The sequence below is a fragment of the Ochlerotatus camptorhynchus genome, unplaced genomic scaffold (genome assembly GCF_037179485.1).
Source record: "Ochlerotatus camptorhynchus isolate MF236.1 unplaced genomic scaffold, CSIRO-AGI_Acam_v1.1 ptg000364l, whole genome shotgun sequence".
In the NCBI taxonomy this organism is placed as follows: Eukaryota; Metazoa; Arthropoda; class Insecta; order Diptera; family Culicidae; genus Ochlerotatus; species Ochlerotatus camptorhynchus.
This window is the reverse complement of record NW_027040852.1, coordinates 664,260-685,936: the sequence shown is the minus strand read 5'-3', so window position 1 is coordinate 685,936 and position 21,677 is coordinate 664,260. Positions and strand designations below refer to the sequence as shown.

Genomic DNA, 21,677 nt, shown 5'->3' with positions numbered 1-21,677 from the left:
TTTACTATGAAGCACTTTCATTAGCGATAAACTGTCGTGGCTGGCAATACTGATATTAATAAAAAAAAACAAATCTGGTAGTGTATTCTCCTTTTCTTCACTAGCTTCAACTATTCGACTGTATACACATCTCACTGCTTATTTACGTTTGTTTGCACAAGTATGCACAAGGAACCGGTGGAAACTAACGATTTTAAATTGGCTCACGACTTGACTAGCCTATTGGTCCTAAGCAAATCGATTAACGTACCCCATTCTAGTCGAAATTCTAGTACTACACTATGTTTGTTTTGATTCGTTATGAAAGTTTGACAGATAAAATTAGGGGTTCGTGGATTTTCATATGTTTCGAGGGGTGCATCAATTAGCTTGGGACCGAAGAGAGTACCAGAGCTGAGCCAAAAAATTGAGCACGTTTCTTCGGGACCTTCTGATCTAAGAGTTACCTCTACAGCACAAATGTTTGTACTGCGCTATCTAATTGAACGAGTGCGAGCAGGACGGATTCACAGATATTCTGCCGTGTCAAGTGCACGTCACGCGAAAATTGATAGAAGTGGTTACTTTCAGTCAGGCTTGCTTCCTTTCATTTGAGATAAAAAAAAATATTTTGAATTTTGGAATCATAAGATGTTATTACGATATTTCGTGGGGTGACCTCGGCGTAGTGGTTAACATCCATACCTCTCACGCCAAAGTCACGAGTTCAAATCTCATCCCCGGACAAGTCACAAATAACCCAAGAGCGTTAAAGTGACTATAATTAAAAAAAAAAAAAGTTGGAAGGGTTGTATACTAGATACAACCGCAGGGTTGGCGTTGGATAACGTCTGTTATGTGTTGTACTTAATTGTGTATATTATATTTTAGGAATATTCCTTAATAACTCTTTTGCGAAAGTTTGGTGGCCCTGAAAAGGGCCGTTTTGTTGGGCTGATGTTGTTGACAATGATGGAACGGGTGACCTTGTTGGACGCTTATATAGTAGAACAGCAAATATCAGAGGTGTCAGATACTCGCATCTGATGTCTCGGTTGGAGAAAGTATAAGAATATAAAAAAATCAATCGATTTTCACCATCTTTAGACAATGGTTTACTTTTAACCATTTTTCAATAGTTTACAGAATGAAATCAATAGTTTTGAAACATTCAGCAAATTGCTAGAAATATTTCCAATCGATTGATGCCATTATCTCGTAAATCTATCGAGAGACGGTTGAGTTATTATCGTTCAAAATCTTTTAATTTTTCGTAACGCATCCAAAATGACTGTTTTCAATTTTGTACCCCCGTATGTTGCCAAAAGACGTTATCCAACGTCAAAAATATATTTCGTACTTGTTAGATACAAGAAGGGGTTGGAAGGCAAGTGTTTGATACATAAAACTTTAAGATAGTCACAATCAACGATTTTACGACTAACGAGTGCTCACTCTGAGTGAAGCCTCACGAATCATACAATCGCACTGAAAATAAAATTTTGTTTATATGTACAACGAAATCGCTCGTTTGTTCTACGAATTTATTCGTTGTTTTCTGCAACGAAATGGATTTGTACATTGTATGAAGCTAGTTTCGTTAGAACTGCCACATTCGCTATCGCTACACCCAACCAGCGGGCCACAAGTGTTGGTTGTGGAGACCGAAAAATGTGGATTGTGTTAGTGAGGATGGGTTAAAATAATTGTAAGGGATAAACATGATAAAAATATAAAAAATAGGTTTCAGACCGGACTCGAATCATGAACCTTGCGATAGCCAGATCTGTGCCTTATCCACCACTCTATCTGTGCTACGAAAAAAGGGAAGGCTAAAGGAAAATAAGAAGTACTCATGGAGCGTTAATTCCTTTTTCGTTTGCTTTTTCTGCTGCTTGCATGTATTTTTTTTTCCTCTGACATAAAACCACCGTGACCAGTATTTTGATTTATTGTTGTAGCTTGAATGTATTGGTCAAACCGACAATATTAAAAAAAAGTATCCCATCTCCAACACACAATCAGAACTTTAGGAGACAATAAGCGCAGTTGTTGGTTTGATTGTACGAAGATGAATTTGTATATTATACGAATAAGGCGTAATATTGACATTGCGCCAGATGACAGGGAAACGAATGTTTAGTACCATTTATGAAAGATGTACATACACGATATTCAATTTTACGAAAAGGTTTTCAGAGAAATAACGAAAATAAATTTTCAGTGCGCTGATTGTGACACTCTGTAGGCTAGATTGACAAGTTTCATGTGTCATACACATACTTTACAACCTCTTCTTCTAACTTATAAATGCAAAACATCATAAGGGGCTGTTCATTAACGACGTAGACAGTTTTTTAGGGATTCTTGACCCCCCTCCTCCCCCTTCGTAGCCAATTTTCCATACAAAAATATTAAAATTTGTATGGGCCGTGAATAATTGACCCCCCTCCCTCCTAAGCTGTCTACGTAGCTTATGAACTGCCCCTAATAACATCTAATAATTTTAAAATTCAGAAAAACATTTTTTTAAAGCAAGTGAGTTGAAGCAACCCTGCTATCGGTTACAATCATCCTTTACACGATTTCCGCTCAAAATTGGAAACGGAGTGACACGTCGGTTTGTCAGTGCTTTCACATTTCAGCAGTTCCATTTCAAATTACGATTTTTTTTTTATCGACGTTCTACGATTATGTTGAAACACAGTTGTGTGTTATTATCCAACATGCCATTTTACATATTTGGTTCCCTAGTTTTGTACACGATTAACACTTGAAAAGGGCTTATGCAAAAATAATACGCATCAATAGAAAAACATTTATCTCGCGAACGATTTGTTTGATCGAGATGGTGTCTTCTGCGAAGTTGCGGACAAGTATTGTGCCTTTCAAGAAAAAAATATACACTGTAAAAAACTATTTTATAATTTACAAAAAAAATATCAAAATTATAAAAAAAATTAAAATAGCTCAAATTTCTTTTTTTTTTTAATTTATATTGTAGTTTAGATTAAATAATTCCTACTGATAATGTCAATTTGCTGGACAATTGATAAACAAAAAAGTTATGAATTATTGAAAAAAGGACTATTTACCAAAATACTACGTACAGTTATCGAATATCTTTGAATTGGTGTTATTATTAAAACACATTAAATTCACAGCGAAAAAGCTCTTGGTGCTTAAATTGCCCAAATTTGTTATTTTCCAAATACTCGTAGGTTAAAATTCACTTAGCGATTAAACAAGTCGGGTGATCCTGGCCAGAGAGACTACTAATCCTTCTCTCCTTCTTTATGCTTCTTATGGTTGCTTTCTATTCCACCGTGGTCTTCGAAACTAGCTAGCCATATATGGGGGCAAATAGGAAAAATCTTACTCATAATTAATTAAATCATAACTCATGCGTATGATTGAAAAACTGTGAACCGCAAAGTTTAAGGAAATTAATTGAGCTTTTCGTTTGCGATGCATGGATTCAGGATGGCAAGTTGATGCTGCGTATATGGATCTAAAAGCTGCATTTGACACGGTGGACCATAATATCTTGCTTGCCAAGCTGAAGATACTTGGCGTCTCGTCAACGGCTGTGGATTGGTTCAGATCTTACTTGGTGAATCGCTATGTACGGGTTAAGATTGGCGCGTCGGAATCGGATGTTTTCTCAAACAACTCGGGAGTTCCGCAAGGCAGTAACCTAGGACCACTACTGTTTTCTTGCTCAAGACATTTGACGAGTCTAGGCATCGAAAAATGTAACATCACAGACAAACAGACAAAACACATTGAATATTTCTCAAGGTAAAACATCATCGCTAAAACATTACCGCCATCTGTTGGGTACACTTTGGTGGACACTGCGCTGGACAGATGGCGATAGTGTGTAAACGTCAAACGCAAGGGAATTTATTATGCGCGACACAGGTGGCGGTACTACCAACTACGATTATTTTATATTGTCCGTTAAATGCTTGTTCGATGAACTACTTGCGAGTGTTATGTCTGTCGGTGGTAACATTATTTCCTTTCACCGAAAAATCGAACCAAGCATGTTTGACTATGTTCTCTACGCTATCTTGCTCGTTTAGAGCACATAAATGATCTCGGCGTTACCTTAGACTGCAGACTCACTTTCAGAATCCACTACAATGACATCATCTCCAGAGCTAATCGACAATTGGGCTTTATTTTCAAAATTGCCGACGAGTTCCGTGACCCTCTATGCCTCAGGTCACTCTACTGCTCCCTTATGCGATCCTTATTGGAGTCAAGTTTAGTTTTTTGGTGCCCTTTCCATGCTAACTGGATCACTAGAATTGAATCCGTTCAACGCAAGTTTGTGAGATATGCTCTTCGTTTCCTCAACTGGCGTGACCCAACAAACTTGTCACCGTACGAGGAGCGTTTCCGTCTCCTGGGAATCGAACCATTGGAGGTGAGACGGACGGTCGCTCAAGCTATGTTCGCTGGAAAGCTGCTTAAGGGTGACATCCCAAGTAACAATTTTGGTTTTAGGAGGGTTCTGGAGACCACGATTTAAACTTGCAGCATGCTTTAAAACCTCAACAAAACTTGCAATATTACTTGGGATTGACTGTCCAACACTGCTGGCTTAGCTAAATATGTATGCCCCTGAGAGGCCTCTTCGTCAACGCATCTTTCTGTGTTTGGAACCACGGCGCCGAAATTATACACAACACGAGGCAATTCGAGCAATCAGCCGCAAATTCAACAACTTCTTTTATATGTTCGACTTCAATGTATCAGCTGACGTGTTTCGTCATCGGTTACTTGGCCTTTTCCGTACCGTTGATCGTAACTATTTAGTTTAAGTTTTATTCATTTAGACAATAATTGTCAGTTGAATTTTTCAATATACAAAGAAACAAATAAACAAATAAAAATACTTTCAAGATTGGACACTAACGAATAACATCTCAAAAGGGTGAAAATTGCTCGAATTATGCTATAAGTGAACTTTAACCTGTATTTCAAGTGTGGTAAGCTAATTTAATGGAACTCTGATAAAGTTTGAACCTATTTGATGGAGGTTTTCTGATATATCTGGATATTTTTAAAGATAAATGGAACTATTTTAGAAATCACCCAACTTTGCCATTGCTAAATGAAATATTTTTCAAATCAAAGTATTTGAGGATAATCTGTGAAAATTTCAGCCTATTTGATGGAGGTATTCTGTTATATCTTGGTATTGTTAAAGATAATAAGATAAATCGAACTATATCTTCAAATATTGTAGAAATCATCCGCCTTTAAAATAAGGTTTTGCAGCGTCGTTTTCGTTCTAGTGGAAATGTTATAAATTTACAATTTCATTTTAAAAAGGTGCCGAAGGTGACAGTGGGAGTTAGGCCAAGGGCGAATCTTCATTCAAATCTACGATTCCACATACTATTAATAACCTTTTATACATCAGAATAAGTTGTGCATATGTTTAGGATCAACAAACATTTTCAGGCGCAAAGGAGCAACAGGATCGAGCTGATAACGTTTCTTAATTCCAAAATCTGAAGACTGTTTTGAATAATATGTTTAGGTAATGGGCAGCAACAACGGACAGATAAACTACTACTATATTCTATTTATTAAATGCTTGATATGACGATTGCAGCCACGCCGGCTGGGCGTATCCTATGGCTTACCCTCCCTACTAACAAAAATCCACCCTTCCCGTGACACTTATGAGGGTCGTAGAGTTCTCTGCATCTCTCTTAAGTGTCGGACTAACATTCCTCCCCTTTCCCCACGAGATGCAAAGGCGTGGCCAGGACAGCTCTGGTCTGTTGGAGGGATACACATCCTTTATCTAGGGGCATGAAGTAGTTCACCTCCTCGTGGTGTGCCCTGGAAACGTTAATTATCGAACCCAAGGGGGAGATATTGCGGCTAAACGAACTACCGCAGAGTAAAGACGCTGGAACCCCATTCAGCTTGTCCCAGGAGGTTGATAAGCCCTGCACAAACCCTCGTTGTGCAAAGGCAGTAGTGACACCGGGTTCTTAGAGTGCTTAGCACACGCAGCTGGTAAGCGGTCAAATCTGTCCTGTTTGGCCCTGGACAGTTGGCTGGCTATCACGTCTGCTGTAGAACTCAGGTGAACAACTAACAGCGAACAACAAGAAGAAGGCCCTGCACAGCTGCTCACTATGCAGTAGCGAGTGTCACATCTGACACAACACTTAGTGATGCGCCATAGCGATTCCCCTTTATAAAAAAAAAAAAACATCCTTTATCTAAGAGGTAGTAATTAATCAACAGTTTGGAGCTCGTACCACCTACGACATTGTGCATTCTGGTTTATGCTATTCTATGCTATGCTATGCTAATCATCCACCTTTAAAATAAAATATTTTTTTAAACCAATTTGATCTTCAAAATTAGCAAGTTGTTTCACAAGGTTGTGTAGTGGTAACGTGATCATCTCTCACCCCAGCAGGTCTGGGTTCAATCCCAGTTGACGCCTCCGGGATGTTCTGAGGCATAACATCTCTAATCACACCGTTAGTCCCCCCCCGGGGCATGAAGTAGTTCGCCTCCTCGTGGTGTGCCCTGGAAACGTTAATTATCGAACCCAAGGGAGAGATATTGCGGCTAAACGAACTACCGCAGAGAAGCCCTGCACAAACCCTCGTTGTGCAAAGGCAGGAGTGACGCCGGGTTCTTAGTGCTTAGCACAAGCAGCTGGTAAGCGGTCACATCTGTCCTAAGCTACCCTGTTGGACAGTTGGCTGGCTATCACGTCTGCTTGGAACCGAGGCGAACAACGAACAGCGAACAACAAGAGGAGGTTGAGAAGCCCTGCACAAACCCTCGTTGTGCAAAGGCAGGAGTGACGCCGGGTTCTTAGAGTGCTTAGCACACGCAGCTGGTAAGCGGTCACATCTGTCCTGTACGGGCCCTGGACAGTTGGCTGGCTATCACGTCTGCTCTAGAACTCAGGCGAACAACGAACAGCGAGCAACAAGAGGAAGGCCCTGCACAGCTGCTCACTGTGCAGTAGCGAGTGTCATGTCTGACACAACACTTAGTGATGCGCCATAGCGCAACCGGCCCCCTCCCATGACGTAATGCCTTCGGGCGGTTCCGGGGAGGGCAAGAGTCTAGAGCACAGGGTAAGGTTTAGTGGGTCGGGAGAGCTACTTCTCCCATCCCCACACCCTGAGTTATCTTCTCAGGTGTCTGGGAGCAGATTCCCCCCTGTATAAAAAAAAAAAAAAAAAAAAACACCGTTAGTCCCCGGTTCATGAGTTGATGAGTCAATAGGTAGGGACCAGGTGTAGAGGCATGGCGTCGAAAGCATTGGTGCTCACCACGAAAAACAAATCAAGGAAAAAAAATGATCCTCGATTTTCACAAGTTGTTTCACAAGTATTTCATGATATTCTATGAAAATTTCAGTCTTTTTGATGAAGTTATTCTGATATATCTTGGTATTTTTAAAGATTTTTAATTAGATAATTCCATGAACTTCGGCAGAACTTCCCTGAACTTCGGTAAGACTTCGCTGAAATTCAGCAGGAGTTTCCTGAACTTTGGCAAGACTTTCCTGAACTTCGGTAGAACTTCTCTGAACTTCGGCTGGAGTTCTCTGAACTTGGGCAGGAGCTTTCTGAACTTCGGTAGGAGATTTCTTTTTTATGACTTTCTCAATCTAGGGTAATCCAAACAGTCAGTTTTGCATTTCCCTGTTTGGATTACACTAGACTGAGAAAGCCATATAAAAGAAATCTCCATATCAAAAATCTAAAAACTTCACTTCGGTAGGATTTCCCTGAACTTCAGCAGGACTTTCCCGAAGTTCGGTAGGCCTTTCCTGAACATTGGTAGGACTTCCCTGAACTTCGACAGAACTTCCCTGAACTTCAGTAGAACTTCCCTGAACTTCAGCAGAACTTCTCTGAATTTCTGCAGAACTTCCCTGAACTTCAGTAGGACTTTCCTGAACTTCGGCAGGACTTTTGGCAGGGCTTCTCTGAACTTCATCAGTACTTCGCTGAAGTTCGGCAGAACTTCCCTGAACTATGGCAAGACTTCCCTGAGCATTAGTAGAACTTCCCTGAACTTGGATTTTTTGAATTAAGGTTGTCATTTCAGTAGTTGAATTATTATTATTATACAAGAGTATTGTCTTTACGAATACAGTCAAAATTTCGATACTTTTCATTTTCCTAATTTGCAATGCTTGTTGGTATTGGTGCATTTTGAATCTAGCTGGGTCATGGGTAAGAAATCGCGCGGTAACGCGAGTGCCGGTTTACCGGGAAAACAGCCTCTCCCAGGAGACGGCGCGACCACCGGAACTAAACGACCCAGAACTGAAGACAGCAGTGCCACCGCATCGGCAGCAAAAAAGCTGCTGAGCAACAATCCGTTCTCCGCCCTGCAGTACGGAGCCCAGCCGCAGTCGGACCCTGATACGGTGCCGAAAAAAGTGAAGTTGCCACCCTTCTATGTGAAAGCTGGATTACTACATTAAGGAGGGCCTTCGCTGCACCATTCAACGGTGCACGGAAGGCTACAAACTGATGGTCTCAGCCGAAAATCACTACAACGCAGTCCAGGCCCTCTTGGACAGGATGAAGCTGGAGTACTTCTCCCACGACGTCGAGGCCACCAAGCCGCTGAAAGTGGTGTTGCGTGGGCTCCACGACATGGACGAGATTAAGGCGAACGGCCTCAAGCCGGTCGAAATCCACAAGATGACCCGCAGCAAGGCCATCAAGTATCGTGACCAGCTCTACCTGGTCCATCTGCAGAAGAACTCCACAACCGTGAAGGATCTCCAGACGACACGCACTCTGTTCCACATCGTAGTGAAGTGGGAGCGGTATAATCCGACCCACCGTGGCGTCACTCAGTGCTCGAACTGCCTATTGTTCGGGCACGGCACCAGGAATTGCCGCATGGCCAGCCGCTGCATCAAATGCGGCAAAAACCACAAGATCGACAACTGCGACAGCATCGAGGAAGCCACTCCCACATGCGCCAACTGCGGTGCCGCCCACAAGGCCACGAGTAAGGCCTGTCCGAAGCGGGCCGAATACGCCAAGATCCGGAAGAAGGCCTCGTCCAACAACCAGCCCGGTCGCAAGAAGGTTCCGGAAAACAACGCGCAGAACTTTCCTCCGTTATCACCGGTCCAACAACGGCCAATTCCACTGTTGGCGCCGCTCCCACTCAACCAACAGTTGGCTGCTGCCCAGTCGACTGCCGCTGCAGTACCCAGTCAAGCCTCCGACCCATCGACGGATCCCCCTGCTCCGGGATTGGCTGGTACAACCGGCGAAGCATCCGACGATTCTCCGCTGTCAACGGATGAGATCGTCACACTGCTGGCCCAGGCCATCATCATCAAGCGCACCTGCGCTACAAGAACACAACAGCTCCAAGCTATCATCTCCTTCGTCGCTAATTATGGACCGTGAAGCCATAAAGATCGCCAACTGGAACGCTCGCTCCGTAGGGGCGAAAAACATTGAGCTTGCAGACTTCCTCCGCAAGCACGACATCGACGTGGGCCTTCTCACCGAGACCCACCTCAAGACCTGTGACAGCCTCTGGCTGCCCGACCACAGCATTGTCCGGCTTGATCGCACCAGCTCCAGGGGGGCGGTGTCGCGGTCATCATCAAGAAAGGCATCAAGTACTGCACCCTACCTCACTACCGCACTTCCATCATCGAGGCTGTCGGCGTGGAAGTGGAGACATCGACCGGAAACGTCCGGTTCATCGCGGCCTACTGCCCCCGGCAATGTACCGTTAGCAATGGTACAGCACATCAGTTCAAGAACGACCTTGCCATCATAACCCGCACCAATGCCCGCTTCGTAATCGGAGGGGACCTGAACGCCCGGCACGAGGCCTGGCGAAACTACCAGCAGAACCAGAACGGCCGCCTATTATTCGACCATTCCCAGCATGGTCTCTATTCCGTCTGGTTTCCGGACGAACCAACCTTCACATCACCGGCGGGCAACCCATCGACGCTGGACCTGTTCTTGGCAAACACTGGATTAGCCAAGCCGGTTGCCGTCAACGACCTGAGTTCGGACCACCAACCGGTGCTGAACGAGCTGGGCTGCAACATGGCCCCTGCACCGTGCCTGCGGAAGGACTACCATCGAGTCAACTGGGTCCAGTTTCGGCGCGTGGTCGACCACCACATCGTCGACAACCCACCACTCGACACAGTGGAGGACATCGACCGGGCCCTGGAGGGTCTCCATCAAGCCATATCCGTGGCTGACGAAGAGTGCGTTCGACGAGTTCCTGTGAGGGGTAAGTTTCAAGCAATTGATTCCTACACCAAACTCTAGATTCGGCTCAGAAATGTTCGTAGACGCCAGTTCCAGCGGACTGGGGATCTGCAGCGTAAATGCGAAATGGTCGATCTGAATCGGCAGATCGCTTCCCTTGTGCCGTCCCTCCAGAAGAACGGATTACAGAGGAACAAATTTGCTCAGCGCTGAAACACAGTAAGAACATGAAGGCTCCCGGGTTTGACGGAATATTAGAGTTGAAAAATCTCAGCGCGAGGGTGCACTCGCTGCTGGCTGCCATCCTCAACAGGTGCCTGGAGCTGCACTACTTTCCAAGCATCTGCAAGGTGGCAAAAATCATCCCGATCCGCAAACCTGGGAAAGACCCTTCACTAGCTACAGACCAATTAGCTTGCTCTCAGCGCTGAGCAAGCTGTTCGAAAAATTGATCCTCAGCCGACTAAACAAGTTTGTGGAGGAACATGACATTCTTCTTCCGGAACAGTTCAGGTTCCGCAAGGGGCATTCCACCAATCATCAGCTAGTGCGGGTGATGAATAACATCCGAAGTAACAAAGCTGTATCCAAGTCCACAGCCATGACTTTGTTAGACGTCGAAAAGGCGTTTGACAATGTCTGGCACGACGGACTTATATACAAGCTTTGTAACTCTTACTTTCCACCATACCTTGTGAAAATCACCCGTAACTACCTCCAGCAAAGGTCGTTCAGGGTGTCGTTGAATAGCTCCCTTTCGGGACAATTTCCGATCCCAGCAGGTGTTCCGCAAGGGAGTCTGCTGGGACCACTGCTTTACAGCATCTACACGTCGGACATCCCTCCTCTAGGAGACGGTTGCGTGTTCTTCCTGTTTGCAGATGACACCGCGATAGCCGTCAAGGGTAGGATGCCTCGTGAAATTACGAACAAGCTCCAACGATGCCTTGACACCTTTACTGATTATGCCACCACGTGGAAAATCAAAATCAACGCCTCGAAAACCCAAGCGATCATGTTCCTTCACAGACAATCGCCAAAACTTAAACCGTCTCCCTCCTGTACCGTAATAATGGATGGTACAAGGGTCGAGTGGTCCACTGATGTTACTTATCTCGGGATGTTGTTCGATGAGAAGCTCCTGTTCCGCTCGCACATAGAGAAAACCCTAATTAAGTGCTCCGCCTTGGTTAGGTGTTTGTATCCGCTCATTTGCCGCAGATCCCGCCTCTCAAGGCAAAACAAACTGGCTTTTACAAACAGATCATAGCCCCCGCGATCTTCTATGCCGCCCCGGTGTGGGAATCGTGCGCTCAGACCCACAGGAACAAAATCCAGGTTGCACAGAATAGAGTGTTGAGGATGATCCTAGATCGTCCATTTGACACAAGAATAGCAGACCTCCATCAAGAGGCAGAAATTCCCAAAGTAGATTCCAAAATTGAGGATATGACAACCAAATTTATCCAAAAATGCAATCTTTCTGAACATACTTTAATAAGCAATTTGTACATAGTAGGTTAAGTGTATATAGTAGAGTAGGTTAGTTTTAAGCTGTAAATAGTAGTATTAAGTAGTTTCTCTTCAATTAAAAAAAAAAAAAACAAAACGAACCAATCCCACCAAGGTGGTCGACAGTGTACTAAGTCTAGGACTAATTCTGTAAAACAAATTTTGAATTTTGTCCATACCTAAAGATGAAGAAAGCAATTAAATCACTTAGACAAATGTATATGGTAATCATCCAAGTCGAACTGATATAAAGATCATTTAAACTAAATTAAACAAAATAAGCATCATTCTTTGTTAGACCGTCAATCAGGTCAGTATGTATTGAGCTCGCTCTCTAGAGTTATATGGAAAGTTTTTCGCATCCATTTCCTGTCAACCGTACCCGAAGGCAGCTTAAACAGCATTAACATTGCCTGGACGTGGCAAGGGAGGCAAAGGACTCGACGAAGGAGGAGCCAAGCGTCATCGTAAGGTGTTGCATGATAACTTACAGGGTATTTCCAAGACTGTAGTCAGGCTCGTCGTGATAATGCGTATCTTTTTTTGGTTTGTTTTTTTCGTCGATCTTGCTTTCCGTGCTGAGCACCAATGCTACCGACGTGCCAGGAAGGCAGCTTCCACACCTGGACCCTACCTATCGACCCATCAACTCATGAACCGGGGACCAACGGCTTTACTTCCCATCCGAAGGAAGGCGTGATCAGAGATGTTATGCCTCAGAACATCCCGGCGGCGCCGACTGGGATTGTACCCAGGCCTGCTGGGGTGAGAGGTAATCACGCTTACCACTACACCACCGGCGCCGTTTGTGATAATGCGTATCTCCGGTCTGATCTACGAGGAAACCCGAGGTGTGCTGGAGGTGTTGCTGGAAAACGTCATTCGTGACGCTGTTACCTACTCTGAAGACGCCAAGCGGAAGACCGTTACCGCAATGTACGTAGTGTACGCTCTGAAGCGTCAGGGACGCACCCTGTATGGTTTCGGAGATTAAGCTTCGTTCATTTTCCCTATCTGAAACGGCCCTTTTCAGGGCCAATAACTAATTTCAAAAGAGATGGTTTAGGAGTTCTACTGAAATTCCTGCAACCAGCAAAATGGTAGCAACCAAGCTTCTAATCCTGAAGCAACTGGGCCGACTCTCTGAATGCCCATTTCTCGTAACGAAGTTCGCTGCCTTTCCAACCACCGGGTCAACCCGTGTCCAGCAGTAGCCGTAAAAAGAAGTATTTATGGTGATCATATCATATGGTTGACACAAAACTGCAGGACTGCCTATTCTTTGCTGCATAAAGCATAAATATTTACGTTTTTTTGACAAAACTCAGGTAATCATTACAAATCCTGACGTTGTCCTCTTTTATTCATTCGTGTTGTTTTCAAAGATCTAAACGTCATTAATACCTGAGATTTGTCAATTATGTAAATATTTACACGTAATGCATTGAAGAATTACATTGAGAAGATAGAAATTCAAATTAACTCTTAAGCCAGAAAATTTGTGTGACCCTGAAAATGGCCGTCTGATTTGTCAGATGAGTTCTAATGAACACAGCATGGCTTTGCTGTTGGCGCACACTCCGGTATGGTGCAAATTGGCAACGATGATAAATGCCCTGAGTTAAAAGCCTACAACTCGAAAAGGGACATAATTGGGCGATGGTTTAAAGTGTAAGAGTTATACTTTTTACTGTCAAGGCGAACGTTGCGAACGAAAATTAAGTCCACACACGATCCACCAACACTAGTTGCCTCCGAAGACTTTGAAACCATGTCCAGGTGCAAATGTTTCGGCCCTTTTCAGGGCCACCAACATTTTCCAAAAGTATTAAATTTCTGAACATGTCCCAACTAAAATTCACATCAAAAGGTTCTTTTCAGTGCAATCATAGTCATACTAAAAAGTATAAACAGAGAGAACCCCGCTCAAATTACTATTCCTACACAAAACACAAGCTCATGTTGCAGTTAAGAAATAACATTTATTATATAAGACCACGTAGTCCTACGTCACTATTGGGTACAACCTCATAGGGCTGTCCCTTGTAGTGTTTTTTTTTTTATTGTGTTACCGAAGTGGATTACTATCCTTAGCTATGGAGGAATTCTCCTGATATTACTCGCTGCATGAAGAATCATGGCAAATTATAAGTGACTGATTGGACGATGGTGCTACCGTGCTACCGTTCCTACCACTGCGTTTCTCAGTGTTAGAGCTCTGATCGAAATGAATTTTATCCACTACAATATCGAAGTTGGGATAGTTCAGGTTACAACAGGCGCTATTTCGGCTGCAACCACCACCGAGCTAGCAACTTGACAGATCAATGGCCCCCAAAACAGCTGAGAGTGACCTACAAGGAACCATTTTTTCCCCCACAGATTTTTTCCAAATATACCGTGTAGCTCAAAATTGAGCGTATAATTTTTTGGGCAATTTTTTGAAAGACTGTGAGTAGAGAGATTTTTGAAATCTTTGCTAGTGGTTGAACAACTAATTATTGATTTATCAGTATAGCTTTGGACTTTGTTGGCATGAAGTTTGAGTAATTTCGGTAAAACGGTCGATTTTCAACTTTTATCATAGGATTTAAGTAAAATGAACGGCATTTTAAAGATCTTTGTTATGACTACATATTAGAAAAATTTAAATATGTTTGGCTCATTGCATTTCAAGAAAATGTGTATTTTAGGAAATCTAGTTTTTTTTTTCTAAAATAGCTCTAACTTCTTACACACTTATCCAAATAAGCCCAATACTTTACCGATAACGAATAAATGGTTGATGAGACAGCAGCCAAAAATTTAGAAATCTAAATTTTTAAGTTGTGATCGTACAGCTGTTTTTCTTAAATGTACCGACAGCTCGCTCAATTTTGAGATACACTGTACATCCATCAACCTCGATTTGAATGCGGAACCTGAACTCCGTCATGGCACTCCATGTAAAAAGTATTAATTATTTCGATCAAACAAGATAATGGACAATGTCTCTCGAGCACACAAAAAAAACTGACCATCGCATCGTCCTTGTCATGAATGATGATAATGATGTCTCAAGCAAAACGAAAAAAAAAACACAACCGGGTCAAGCTGGAACGTTATTAATTAGCTCCTATTTTCGCTACAAGAACCCTTTTCTCGCCCATTTTTTTTTCTCTCCATGTTGCAAAATCTGAAAGATTGAGAAAGATTTTCGTCCTGGAAACAAAAGGAAAACCACACGTTGCTATCCACTCCTCCCCCCATTCGGCGCCCTTGCGCTTGTTTCCAGTGAAGTTGATGACGGTTTTCCTGGAACTTTCCGGGGACGGCTAAAACGAAAATCTCGGCCGGTTAAAATCAATGACCGTCATCCCGGGGGTAGGAAACAATCTTCGAGAGGGTGCGGCTGCCTTTCATGTTTTCCCATGCCCATGTCCAAGTTGATGTTGAAAATTGCTCGTTTCAAAAACAGAAAAGGATGAACCGGTAAAAATGGCAAAGTTGACATAATTAATATCGTAGCTTAGAGGAAAACTTTACAAGTGAATCATTTAATTCAGGTAATTGATCACTTTGGGCGGTTGGATAAGGTTTTGGTTGGCCTCCAAGTTTCATGGGATATGATTGAATTTTCCGAATGCCGCATGTAAATTTTGCAATCTCCATTCCGACATCATCGGAAAAGCAATAAAAGTATCAATTGGAACGATTTCGGATTCTCCGCTGACGACGACGCTATATTGACTTTGACCACGTACCAGATGACGCAACCGTGTCCACCCACCGCCACTCACTTATCGCCGCTGCTTCCCTGTGGAGACCTTGAACCATTTTTCTCAGTAACAGTGAGTGGGGCGTTGCTGCAAACCGGGGGAAGATATAAAAAAAAGTCAAAGTGTTGATGGGAAAAGTTTCTTAATTTATTTTTTGCTACACTCTAGTTGCTCTAGCAATTGTGTTTCCCATTCCTCGAACGTCCCGATGATCGGATGCAGCAATACTTCTCTTTTCTTCCCTCAGGTGACTCTGCTGAAGGATATGCTTTACGATCCTAAGTTGAATTTCAGGGTAAGAATTCATTATCCCTTTCGGTGAAGAGGTGGAATCTGTTCTTCGTCGAAACTTCTAAGGATGATTGGATTAGCTGAACATAAGCTGATTGCATCGTAGTCCGCAAAGGTAACCAATTCTTTTGTTGGTTCCATTTGGGGTCCAAAACAACTGTGCAAAATTTGGGGACTATTGGTTGTAACCCGGCTACACCATATTATTACATTTTAATGTTGCAAAATTATGACCGATAAACTGAATCTGATTATAGTTTGTCCTTTCTACAAAATACTATCAAATAGCGAAAGCTGTAATTCAATACAGTTGACGTCAATTATATTGTTTCATACTAACATATTTTTGCAAGTTTGAACTGACCTTTCCTAGTTTACACAAGGCACCATAGGTTTTATAGATCTGATCAAATTGGTCAAAACAGCAACCATCTATCTAGTTGAGCTTTCAAATTGAAGCAAATAAGTATAAATCAATTCGTATACTCGCCGGCCTTGGTGTGAGCATTTAAAACTGAGCTGTCACTATACAATAGGGTGTGTTGATAGCAACCTTCTATCTAATCGAGATGTCGACTTAAGCAAATCATTAGTGTCAAATGGCACTAGTGGTTATTGATGTTTTCGATTGAGATACGATAGTTTTTGTCATTCAGAACTTAGGACAGCAAACTTCTATCTAGTCGTGCTGTCAAGTTAAAGCAAGTAATAAGATGCACACTAGTGTGACATGGTGAGTGAATTCTGAACTGAGCTGTCCATCATCCAATAGGTCATATTCATCACAACATCCTTGTTCAAGACCGCTACCTTTTATCTATTCGAAGTCGCTAGTTGAAGCAATTAGGAGTTAAAAAGTATACCAAAGTCTGTTCCAGTTAGTATTTGGCCACTTCTTTTCAATTACTGTAGCGCCTCTAGTTGTCGTAGCAAGAAAGTCTCTTTCTTCTTCTTCGCATTTCAAGCTTATTGCATATCGCATATTAGCTTATTGCGTGCACTCAACTTAGTGTTCTAGATGCACTTCCACAGTTATTAATTGAGAGCTTTCGATGCCTGTACCATTTTTGCATTGGTATAATTGTGTGGCAAGTCCAATCATACTTCTATGCCCAGGGAAGTCGAGAAATTTTCCAACCCGAAAAATTCCTAGACCGGACTGGGAATCGAACCCAGCCACCTCCAGCATGGTCTTGCTTTATAGATGCGCCTTTACCGACTAAGCTAAGGGATATCTTTTTGACCCGGATTGTTTATTTAGTAGCGAAAATTTCTTAAGGATTCATATACTTTTTCAAAAGTAATCGAGGATGGAACGTGACAGGCGTGAAAAAATTCTGCACACTCACGTGCAAAATCTAACGTGGTCAAGAGGAATGATTGCAAAGGCTCTCGACTGTAAATACCGTGCTTAAACGTTACCGGGAAACACTAATGTTGTACCGTGCAAAACAAAACAAACGTAGAAGTGGAACATATGACCGAAAACTACGAACGAAGGTCATAAGAGCAGTCCAAAAGAATCCTGGGATCTCCGGTCGTGATTTGGCGACCGGAGGTTCAGTGCGGCACACAGTACAGTTCGGCGAATCTGTATGCGAGAAGGTTTCCGGTCGTGCCATGCCATCAAACACTGACGCTGAAACAAACCCTGGTTGCCAAAAAACCGTGCAAGGAAGTTGAACGAGCAGATTCTGACCTAGTATAACGGATGTATTTTGATGGACGATGAAACTTAAGTAAAAATAGACTATGGACAAATCCCATACCAAAACTTTTACTTACGTTTAGGGGGATGCTCGGAATAAATTCAAATTTGTCTTTGCAGATTTGCGGAAAGAAAACAAAGGTTTTCATCACTGGAGCCGCTATGAATGGACAACATTACAGGGAGGAGTGTCTCGAGAACATAATTTTGCCGTTCATTCAATCACTCGAACGTCCCGTAAAGTTCTGGCATGACTTAGCCAGCTGTCATTACAGTCGCGATGTCATAGAATGGTATAAGCAGAATAATGTCGATTTTATTGAAAAAAGTATCAATCCACCAAATTGTCCAGATTTTTGTCCGATTGAAAATTTTTGGACAATTATCAAGCGCAAATTCAAGAAATGTGAGAAATGGAACAGACTTTAGTGGGATGTACACCATCCAATAAGTCTCTTTCACTTGAAAAACATGTCCAAAGACAGAAACCTTCTAGCTAGTCAAGATGTCAAGTTAAGCAAATAATTTATTAGTGCCACCTGGAAGACGAATTCTGAACCCAACGATTCACCTTTCAACTGCCTTATGCATCTGAACATATTTGAAGAAGACTGCAACCCAGTGATACCATGGTTAATTTGGAAATAGTGACTAATTTAGAATTAACCTTTGCGCCCATGTAGGAAATAAGGATTAATATTTCTTTTTCAACAACTGGTTAACCTGGAGGGTCACCAGTTCTAACCACCATGACTTCACTGAACATTTTTTTTAAATCGTGAAAGTGAGGTTACTCACTGACTAAGTAAAATTTTCCTCAAAAACCTGCTCGAATATTATGAAAATCAAGAACAAATTTACCCAGGCCGATAAAATTAAATCAATACCTGAGCCGAATTCAACTCATAATTGCATTACATTGCGTATCGCCATTGCACAGTGGTGCAGAATGCAGATTTAGGTGGAATGATATGTTTTGAGCCTGAAATTGAAACTTTAGACTAAAAGTCTCTTGTACAAAGTTGTTCCTTATAGTTAGGCCCTCATTTTTATGACAATGAATTCTAGGGTGGTTCCTATTATCATTAAAATCAAAAATCTAACTTTTTTGTTTGAATACAATAAGGTATACATTCTTCAGCAAAGTTTAAAGCTGAGCTAATTTCAAGCAACTTTGTTGAAAATAACTTTTTTGTATCTCTTAAATTGGCCGATTTAGAGCTATTTTATTGAATTGAGTTAGGGTGGCTCTGAAAAAAACAGTTTTTTACTCTATTTTTCTTATTTCGAATTTCTCAGCAAAGGTGTCTTCAGATCTTAAGAAGGCGCAAATTTTTGCTGCACAAAGCTTGTCAATATCTTAAGCCGATCAAGAGTTATTGACGTTTGTATACTAAAAATATGCACTTTTCAAATGTTAATATCTCTGGTTGGGGCAAACAAAAAAAAAGTTTTTTTGCAGCATTTGAAAGGGCGTACGTTATTCTCAATAATATGAAATAAATGAAGGTGTATTATTTTTTAAACTCGTATAAAATCAATTTGAATTTATTCATATTTTTTACTATATTTGAGTATATCTTTTTTATTAGAAGAGATACAGGCAACAAATTCAGCCATAAAACATTCGTCTTAAAGAGTTTTAAAAGTCTCTAGAAAGTAACTTTCATGAGAATTTTCAAATAAAAAAGTTATTGCTAAAAAACTATTTTTTCCAGGAACACCCTAAGTCAACTCCGAAAAATTACTCTAAAATGAGAACGTTAAGAGATAGTAAAAAATTTTCTTCGACGAAGTTGCTTGCAAGTAACTTAACTACAACTTTTTTCAACAACACATGTTTATATTTTGTAAAACAAAAAAGTTAGTTTTAAAAATTCCCTAATTTGAGGACCACCCTGACGTTTGCAAACACCAAAAGAAGGGAATTTTTAAAAACAAAAACTTCTTCGAAGACACTAAATGTCCAAATATTGAAACAAATGTACTAGCACATTTTATATAAATTTGTCATTAGAGTGGTCCTATGAAATCCATCTTTTGCCAATAACTTTTTTATTTGAAATTTATCATGAAAGTTACTTTCTAGAGACTTTTAAAACTCTTTAAGACGAATGTTTTTTTTATCTGGATTTGTTGCCTGTATCTCTTGTAATAAAAATTATATGCTCAAATACAATAAAAAATATGAATAAATTCAAATTGATTTTATACGAGTTTAAAAAATAACATACCCCCAATTTTTCTTATATTATTGAGAATAACATACGCCCTTTCAAGTGCTGCAAGAAATTTTTTTTTTGTTTGCCCCAACCAGAGATATTAACATTTGAAAAGTGCATATTTTTAGTATAAAAACGTCAATAACTCTTGATCGGCGAAAGATATTGACAAGATTTGTGCAGCAAAAATTTGCGCCTTCTTAAGATCTTAAAGTTATCTCAAGACACCTTTGCTGAGAAATTCGAAATAAGAAAAATAGAGCAAAAAACTGTTTTTTTAAGAGCCACCCTAACTCAATTCAAGAAAATAGCTCTAAATCGGCCAATTTAAGAGATACAAAAAAGTTATTTTCAACAAAGTTGCTTGAAATTAGCTCAGCTTTAAACTTTGCTGAAGAATGTATACCTTATTGTATTCAAACAAAAAAGTTAGATTTTTGATTTTAATGATAATAGGAACCACCCTAGAATTCATTGTCATAAAAATGAGGGCCTAACTATAAGGAACAACTTTGTACAAGAGACTTTTAGTCTAAAGTTTCAATTTCAGGCTCAAAACATATCATTCCACCAAGGTTGCAAAGACTCATTTCAGCTAAAATAATGTTTTTCGGAATAATAAAACCAAAAGATGGTATGATGGCATGTTTTACTTGTAACTTACAAGAAGAGGTTACAAAGTATGCGTTGGAAACATAAAACCTGTAAATTTTGCTTTCTATGAGTCACAATCAGCGATTTGCTGATCGCTGAGTAAGTGAGTGAGTGAGTGAGTGAGTGAGTTTGTGAAAAATCGCTGATTGTGACTCTCATGAAGTGAAATAAACAGGTTTAATATGTCAAACACATTCTTTGCAACCTCTTCTTGTATCCTACCAATTCAAAATTTGATCATGGCATCTAATTGTTTCATAATTTAGAAAAACATTGTTTTAGCTGAAATGAGTCTTTGCAACCTTGCATTCCACCTAAATCTGCATTCTGTACCACTGTGCATTGGGTACTGTAGGGATACCCGTTAAACAAATTTAAAGTGAGCGCCGTTTAAATGCAATTTTAGTTATTCAACGGGGTTCTACCATAGAGGTAGCTCAAAGACTAGAAGGTCCCGCAGAAACGTGCTAAACTTTTTGGCACAGCTCTGGTACTATCTTCGGTCCCAAGCTAATCGATGCACCCCTCGAAACGTAGGAAAATCCACGAACCCCTCATTTTATCTGTCAAACTTTCATAGCGAATCAAAACAAACATAGTGTAGTACTAGAATTTCGACTAGAATGGGGTAACGTAATCGATTTATTTGGGACCAATAGGCTAGTCCAGTAGTGAGCCAATTTAAAATCGTTGAGTCCACGGTATTAAAAAAGTTTTTCCTAGAAAATCGAAGAAAAATTTACTCTTTCATTAAGTAGCTCTTTTTTTTTTGCAAATTTTGAGTCAAATTCGACTCAAAGTTACTCTTATTGATCGTTAGCTAGTGTACCCATAGACTTAAAAGACCTAAAAAATTTCTCTCTTTTTTTTCAAGCAGATTTTTTGAGGAAAATTTTAATCACTTTCTACTATTTTGAGAGAAACCTAACTCAATTTTGAGTTAGTCTCATCAGCCGTGTATGGCGTCTAACGATGTAACAACCAAGAATCTGAAGCGAAACATACAGATAAGCTCTTTTATAACCTCGCAACCGGTCGTCTCTCTCTCTCTCTCTCTCTGTTCTCTCGATAGTCATACAAAGCGAGCACGTGATTGGTTGATTGCCCAAGTAACCAAAAGTTCCGCATTCAACGATAAAACACACTTCTAAGTTCCATCAAGTTCAAATAAAGTTCCGACAGAACCTCCAAGTTCCATAAAGTTCGAATAAAATTCTAACAAAACTTTCAAGTTTCATAAAGTTCAAATATAGTTCCGGCAGAACTTTCAAGTTCC

General features: G+C 41.1%; 2 protein-coding genes across 3 annotated transcripts in view; both read right to left on the bottom strand.

The window, feature by feature from the left end:
* Nucleotides 1–21,677, bottom strand: part of mAChR-A (muscarinic Acetylcholine Receptor, A-type) — a 387,414-nt gene that overhangs the window by 106,025 nt on the left and 259,712 nt on the right. The gene's annotated exons all lie outside the window — the stretch shown is intronic.
* LOC135709777 (arginyl-tRNA--protein transferase 1-like) overlaps nucleotides 18,086–21,677 on the bottom strand; it is a 413,720-nt gene continuing 410,128 nt past the window's right edge. The window contains exon 7 of the mRNA XM_065232166.1: nucleotides 18,086–18,096. The gene's annotated coding sequence lies outside the window, so the exon portion shown is untranslated. The remainder of the gene's footprint in view (nucleotides 18,097–21,677) is intronic.